Raw genomic sequence first — 8,550 nt, 5'->3', positions numbered from 1 at the left:
TGAGGCCAAGATATTCCATTCTTACCATATCAATCTTGATCTCTAGCCTTCCCCAAGTTGCTTTCCACTCAAATATTCTTTCCACCAAATCCATATCATGTGAGAGAGAGTTGAGTGTTGGGGAGACTATCATTTGAAGCACAAGAGCAAGGAGTTCATCATCAACACACCATTTGTTACTTCTTGGAGAGTGGTGTCTCCTAGATTGGCTAGGTGTCACTTGGGAGCCTCCGACAAGATTGTGGAGTTGAACCAAGGAGTTTGTAAGGGCAAGGAGATCGCCTACTTCGTGAAGATCTACCGCTACTGAGGCAAGTCCTTCGTGGGCGACAGCCATGGTGGGACAGACAAGGTTGCTTTTTCGTGGACCCTTCGTGGGTGGAGCCCTCCGTGGACTCGCGCAACCGTTACCCTTCGTGGGTTGAAGTCTCCATCAACGTGGATGTATGACAGCACCACCTATCGGAACCACGACAAAAACATCCGTGTCTCCTATTGCGTTTGAATCCTCCAAACCCTTCCCTTTACATTCTTGCAATTTGCATGCTTTACTTTCCGCTGCTCATATACTCTTTGCATGCTTGCTTGAATTGTGTTAAGATTGCTTGACTTGTCCAAAGTTGCTAAAATCTGTCAAGAACTAAAATTGGGAAAAGGATAAGTTTTTATTTGGTCAAGTAGTCTAATCACCCCCCCTCTGGACATACTTTCAATCCTACAGAAGGGCAGCAAGGTTGATGTAGAGCCCCTCCGTGATCAATTCCCCCTCCGATAGAGTACCGGAGAAGGCCTCCAGATGGGATCTCTGAGAACAAAAACTTGCGGCGGCGGAAAAAGTATTTCGGGTGGCTCTCTAATGTTAGGGGAATATTTGAAAATTTATAGAGGAGGAATTAGGTCATGAGGTTCCACGAGGGGCCCACAAACCTGGCGGGCTCCCCCCTCGTGGCTCTTCGGGTCTTCTCCCGAATCTTCTAGGGTCTCTCCTAGTCAAGAAAAAAATTAATCCAAAGTTTTTTCTCTGTTTGGACTCTGTTTGATATTGATTTCCTGAAAAGCCAAAAACAGGCAAAAAACAACAACTCACACTGGGCACTAGGTTAATTGGTTAGGCTCGAGAAATTATATATAATTGCATATAGAACATCCAAGATTGATATATAATAGCATGTAACAATTAAAAATTATAGATACGTTGGAGACGTACGTGGGCTCATTTCGGTAATGGCGCGTCGGGAATGAGTTAATGCGGTTCTCGATTATGTGGAGTGGAGGTAGCTCGTCAGGGAACACGTCCGAAAATTCCTAAAATAATTGATACAAGGAAAAAGGAAGACGTTGTGAAGTATTAGTCCTCCCGACCTCATCTTTGCACAAGAGTACAAAGTGAAGGAATGCTCTATGTGCTCTCACTCACATCCCCAAGTCTCTTTTGGTGGCTAATAGCACTAAGTTTTTTTGGTGTTTCATCATGGAGTCATTCTTATTTGGCTTGTGGCGCTCACTCTCTTTTTCATGTCTCTCTCTCTCTCTCACTAGTCTCTCCATGATGATGAGAAGCTTGCTTGTTGGACATTACTTGAATTAGTGACATGGGGCAAAGAACGTACTCCTTGCCCTTCATCTTGAAGCTATAGCGATTGGTTCCTCGTTGTGGACGATCCGCGATCGAATTTCCAAGGACATCCCAAGAGTAGGTGGCACACAGACATAGGAACAACATCACACTCCAAGGTATCCTCATAAGCGTCGATCTTGAAGAAAACTTGAATGGTATGCTCTTATATGGTGTCGGGGACACTTAGCCATTGGACCTTGTAAGGATGGTGGTGCTGCTTCTTTATCAATTGTAGCTTGGAGCAAAGTTCTTAATTTTCCAAATTGGGGCAACTTCCACCGTCTATGATGACCTTGACAGATCTTCCTTGGATGCCTGACTTTGTGAGGAAGATGTGGCAACGTTGATCTTCATATTGTTGTTGTTGAAGTGTCAGAATCTTTGAGACAACAAGAGCGGGGCTCGAATCATTGTTGCAAAAAACTTGAACATATTTGTCTTCATTCACTTGGCGGTGCATGTGCACATGCTCCAAAGCTTCCATTTCATCTTCTCTCATGGAGTCATAGGCGTCGTCATCATTGGAAATAATTTCCCGTTTTGTGGGGCACCCACATGTCTTGTGGCCATGGCCTTAGCAAGTGAAACATTGGATGGAACTTGTCTTGGCGGTAGCATATCCATTGGAGGTGTTGTAGAGGAAGAAGCTCTTGACTTGTAGTTTCTTGTTGGAGGACGACTTGAAGTAGCCATCGGTTGCTTGGAGCTTGAAGTACCACTTCTAGAGGGTGTAGCGTGAGTAGTATGCACCGGAGTTGGAGTAGCTTGAGTGTTTGAGCCATAGGATCTTGATAAGTACTTGTAGTCATCTGGCACTTGTCGCTCCGCTTTGGTTGCTTGGTGGACAAGCTCGAGGAGATTGGAGTACAGTTGGAAGTCGGTGATTTTCTTGATGGGATGGTTGAGTCCATTCAGGAAGCATGCAAGTTTTCTCCTCAGTTTCCTTGCATTAGCTCTTATCATGGCTATCTTCATTTCTTGTAAATAATCTTCAACTAACTTTTTGCCGTGCTTTAGAAGTTTGAGCTTCTTAAAGAGGTCGCAGTTGTAATGGGCAGACATGAATCTAGCTCTCGTGACTTCCTTCATTTTGGGCCAAGTAGTGATCAGTCGATCTCCTTATTCTCTTCTTCGTTTAACAACTTGTTCCAACCAAATGAGAACGTAGTCTTGGAACACAAGCGAGGTCATGGCGATCTTCTTTTCCTGTTCATAATTGTGGAGCCGGAATATCTTGTCCGCTTTTAATGCCCATGAAAGATAGTCTTCAGGGTCCATGCCTCCGGTTAACTTAGGCATGGTAAACTTGAGCTTACCATAGTGTTTGCTTGTTATATCTATTGTTGCGGTGGTGCTCTCATTCTTGGTGTGGAGGAGGGTCAATGTCGTCTTGATCCTCATGATCATCTTGACATTTAAGGCGAAGAATACATGCCCTTTGCCTCAATTCTTTTCATTCTTTACGTAGATCTTGTTCTTGTTCATGCACTCTCCTATTGCGCTCATGCAAGGTGTGAGTGGTCTAGAGCTTGTTTTTCTTTATTCGCTTTCTACTCATGGCATTATTGTTCTTCCCGTAGGGCATCATCGTCTTGATCTTCTTGGCATTGATGTTGTCATTCTTGATCATTCTCTAGTGCAACTTGTTTTTCACGATGACATAGTTCACGCTCACGTAGGCAGTCTTGTAATCCATTGCCATGGAATTGATTTGGAGGAGTTTGATGATTTTGACATTTGTCTCAAGGATGTGTATGAGTTCGTAGTAGACTTGCATCGGGGGAGGTGTCTGAAGAGTGGTTGCTTGATTGTCTCTGTTGTGATGAGTAAGAAGATGAAGAAGAGTTGAGAGTGACCATCATTCCACGAATCTCATTCATTTGAATGGCCAACTTGGTGTCAAGATACTCCCGGTTCCTTGCTTCGAATTGATGCAAGTTGGTAGCAAATTTGTCGATGCGGTCACTCAAGGCTTCATTTGCTTGATGCATAGCTCATTGTACGAAAAAGTGGTGAGTTGGCGATGAAGTTGTTGGCATCTTTGTTGTTGCTGAAGAGTGGGTTTGAAGTGATTGGCCTTTCCATCACAAAACTCGAGCAGACGTGAGTGGGAAAATGAGAAGAACAATACTAAGTTACCTTTCCCAAAGTTGAAGATGGATCCAATGATCACTCAATATGGAAATGTGAAAGTAGTAGAATTGGTATCGGTTCCACCTACACAAGTAATGCTCTACTAGGAGCTTGGTTAGGATGAGTAGCACAAAATTTAAGCAAGTGTTAGTCAAGATATTAATAATGTTGAAGTAGATTCAGAAATTACAAGTAAGATAAATAGATCAATAGCTATAGTGGCACAAGTAACACACACAGCCAGATAAGTGGGCTTGTGCAACCAAGGAATGAGCACAAAATGTGTTTCCACGGAAAAAGCTCGTGTTGCACAATACAAGATAGATGCTAGCACGATATCTCAAATGGGAGAGATACGTACTTGAGCACCAACCTATAAGAGAAAACATGTCGTCTTTCTATCGCAAGTATGCTATATATCTATGATCCAAGGTGAAGCTCACACAATGATGATCCAAGATGATCAATGATATCAAGATGAGATGCAATGTGGCTCGATGTTATTGCTATTTCTTAGACGTGCTTTGTTTTATTTTCCTTTTACTTAAAATCTTTTTCTCTCTTTTGTTTTTTGTATGACACTTTGACCACTTATGCAAGATGCTTGATCCAAGATAGAAATGATGCATGAACGGCAGTAACTTATGACACAAGAGATGATAACAAGATATGTGCAAACAATTGAAGCTATGCGGAGTATGTATCACTAAAGTGCACAAGTAATGTGGCCCAACAATTCTCGAATGGATAGTCTCGGTGGGCAAGTAACGCAAAAAGCTTAGGGTTATAATGCAAAGTCAAGGAAATGTAAAATGATGTCATCGAAGTTACCATCTTTGCTCACGGTCATGGTGTCAAAAGGTGGAGCGGTCTTTGTCGATGTCGAGTCTATGTCGATGATGAGTGGTGGTGTTATGGATGTCAAATCGTCCATAATTAGCCAAAACACATCAGGAAATGGAAAATGCAACTCAAAATCTCAAGAAAAATAGGTCAAATTGGGTAGGTAGCGGAATGTGGGGTGTATATGGTCGAAGTGGGGGTTTTGCGAAAGGTTGTGGTGGTGGGAATAGGCTAGGGTTTGCGGAAGTTGTAGCGGAGGCCATGGTTTTTATTTTATTTTGAATTTTCAATTTCGACAAGGGTAGTCGGATGATACAGGGTGGTTTCTGGTAGGTCAATTTGTGGAGGATTTGGCTCAGGGTGAACTCGAATAGGGGAAGAAATTTTTTGGGATGATTTTAGGGTGTAATTCATGGTGGGAAAAGTATGGGATGCTGGGTGCTACTTGTGATAGGCGTTCGAATTCCCCAAAGAGGAAGGGTGAAGTAGTGTAGTAGCAAAAAGTATTTCCCTTAGTTAAGAACCAAGTTTTATCGAACCAATAGGAGACACAACACAAACAAGATAAGCGGAACCTGCACACACACACACAAAGTAGATGCTTGCACCCAATGACACCAATAGAGTTGTTAATCCCCTTGTTCTCGCCAATTGCAAGGATTAAATCTGATAGTGGTAGATAGATAAAATAAAATAAAAGAAAAATTAGAATAAAACAATGAAGAATTTTTAGGGTTTTAGTAAATATGGAAAATGGAATGGGAGCCATAGGTTCACTAGAGGCATTTCTCTCATAAGCATAGCAACGGTGGGTAAACAAATTACTGTTGGACAATTGATAGAATAGCGCATAATTATGATGATTCTTCATGGCATGATCAACATATAGGCATTACATCCAAGACAAGTAGACTGAATGATTCATCTGCATCTACTACTATTACTCCACCACTATCCAACATGCGTCTTAACATATTAAGTTCATAACAAACAGAGTAATGCTTGGAGCATGATGACATAATGTAGACAAAGTAAGATCAATTAATATGTTCAAACTCCACCATTTTACCCTTAGTAGAAACAATACAGTACGTGCCTTGCAACTCTTCTGGTCACAAAGCAAGGACACTGCAAGATTGAACCTACTATCGAGCACCTCTCCCACTGAAGATAAATCAATCTAATTGGCCAGAGAAAATAGATGGATCTGAGAGAAATAAAAGGCTATAAAATCACATATATATAAATCTTAGGATAGATTGAAATACTTTCAATGAATAATCTGATCATAAATCCACAATTCATCGGATACCAACAAAACACACCACAAAAAGATACATTGAATAGATCTCTGAAGAGATCGTTATATTGAAGATCAGAGAGAGAGAGAAAGCCATCTAGCTACTGCTATGGACCTATAGGTCATGTGAGAACTACTCAAATTTCATGGTGGAAGCAGCAAAGTCTATGAAGATTACCTCCCCAATGGTTTCCCCCTCTAGCAGAGTATCGGCACATGCCTCTAGATGGGATTGAGGAAGAACAGAGGCTTGCGATGGTGGAATAATTGTTTCGGGTCTCGCTGTGGTGGTTTCTGGAATTTAGGGAATTTATAGGCCAAGAATTAGGGCAAACGCAGCCACATGGGACCCACAAGCTCACTTGGCGCCCCCCTGGGGCACCAGCACTTGAGCTTGTGGCTCCCTTGATCATCATCTGGTGCATTCTCGAAGCTTTTAGGGTCTCTTCTGGTCCAGAAAAAATCACCGTAAAATTCTCATTGTGTTTGGACTTCGTTTGGTATGGCTTTTCGGCGAAACAAAGAACTAGGGAAAAAATAGAAACTGGCACTAGGCAGTAAGTTAATAGATTAGTCCACAAAAGTGGTACAAAATGGCACATAAAGCATACAATAGCATGAAACAATAAAAAAATATGTTGAAGACGTATCAGTGGGTGAAGGCTAGATCCACTTGCCAAACAACAAAATCATGGATCCAAATCAACAAAATCTCACAAAAACCAACAAAATGGAAAAAAAACTGGTATGGCTATTTTTGGTGGGGTTGAATTAGGGAAAATCAACAAAAATAGGCTAGAAAGTGAGGGGTTGGGAATCCAAGATGTGAATCAACCGTGCTCTGATTCAAGATGATGTAGGGTAACCCTAATTTAGAGATCTTATCATGCTTGGATGTGGGAGAAGGATGGATTTAAGAACAAACACAAGAGGAGGAACACTCGATGACAAGAAGTCATCACACATCCACAAAATCCGCAAATCTCATACAAGTTCAAGGGATCCAAATGTAACAAAAGGAAATAGTAAAGGAAGTTCTTCCCACTTGCTAGAGGAATTGAGGTCTGAAGAGGTAGTCTTCTCGAACACCTAAGGGAGGAGGCCTTGATATCACTATAAAAAAAGACACATGAGTGACATTTTGGGCCGAACAAATTTTTGTGTGTCATGCTTATGACACTTCTATGATGATAATTGTGACAAAACCCACTATCATCATAGATGTGGTGGGATCCTACTTCTATGAGGAAAAATTCATGACAAAAAATGGGCTTCTCGTCCTGGGCGGGCCGGAGACACAGTTGCATGACATTCTTTGGGCCGTCCATGCCGGAAAAAAATGTGGTAGAAGCGAGGGCAAGGAAAATATCGGGGAGTTCCCGGTTACGGTGGGTGGTCGGGGGCCGAGTGATGCGCGTTTCTCTCGTCCATGTACACGCATGGGTGCGAGGCGTTGGGCTCTAACTGAACCTGAGCGAGGAGTTCGCCTACTGAACCCGAGCGATTGCACTGCAGGCTACGCGTTACTGAACCTGTCGTGGAATTGTCACGGCAGATGTCCTAGCAGAAGGACTTAGTCGCAGGGCCATGGCAGCTAGGTTAGCTTAAAGGGGTTAAACGGGACAAAGGACACAGAGAGTTTATACTGGTTCGGCCCCTTACGATGAAGGTAAAGGCCTACTCCAGTTTGGGATTGTATTGTTAGGGTTTCGATCACCAAGGAGCGAATGCGCTTGACCTAGTTCTCGATCTCTTGTTCCTTGCCTTAAGCCGCGACCGGGTCGTCCCTTTATATACACAGGTTGACACCGGTGGTTCATAGAGTCCCGGCCAGCTCATACACAACGTATCCGGCTCGGTGACTAACTACACATGCCTTACAACACAAGTTATACATACATGGCGGTTCATCCTCCCGGGCCTTAAATCTCTTATGGGCCTTGTACCGTTCAATGGGCTCATATGATCCGGCATCTTCATTGGTAAACCGCTAGTGGTATGACCCGACCCCTCCTGGGCGGTTCATACCCAATAGTTATATCCCCAACAGAACCCGAGCGATCGATCGATCTGGCTGTTAACTGAACCCGACCGAGCGATTCATTCACTACTGCCGCTAACTGAAGACGATCAAAACCTGCTACCTCCTTCCCTTGATGAACAGTGAGCGTTGTTGGGTGGGTGTGGATGAACAGTTCTCGGTGGGGGGAGCAGGGGTTGGATGAATAGGACCCCGTGGTGTTGCCGCTGGATGAACAGGACCCTGATCGATCGAGCCAGTTGGGGGTGGATGAACATGACCCAGTGGAGGGCTGGATGAACAGTAGCCCATGGAGGGGTGGTTGAACAAGACCCCATGGAGAGGGCTGGTTGAACAGTAGCCGGTGGAGGCTAGATGAATAGGAGCCCGTGGATGAACAGTCGCAGGTGGAGGCTGGAGGAGGTCGACAGTGGATGAACAGTTGCCTGTGGAGGCTGGAGGAGGTCGACGGTGGAGATGAAAAGTATCCTGTGGAGTCCCGTTTTGTGGTACGCCACACCCCTCCTGATGAACAGGACCTCCATTTCGACTGTAGCGCTCCAACACCAGTCCGTTTCCTCCGTTTTGCGGTACGCCACATCCCCCCCGAGCAACAGGACCCCGTTTCGACCATAG

This window comes from Triticum urartu, chromosome 7, assembly GCF_003073215.2.
Source record: "Triticum urartu cultivar G1812 chromosome 7, Tu2.1, whole genome shotgun sequence".
Classification (NCBI taxonomy): domain Eukaryota; kingdom Viridiplantae; phylum Streptophyta; class Magnoliopsida; order Poales; family Poaceae; genus Triticum; species Triticum urartu.
This window is presented reverse-complemented; position numbering follows the sequence as displayed.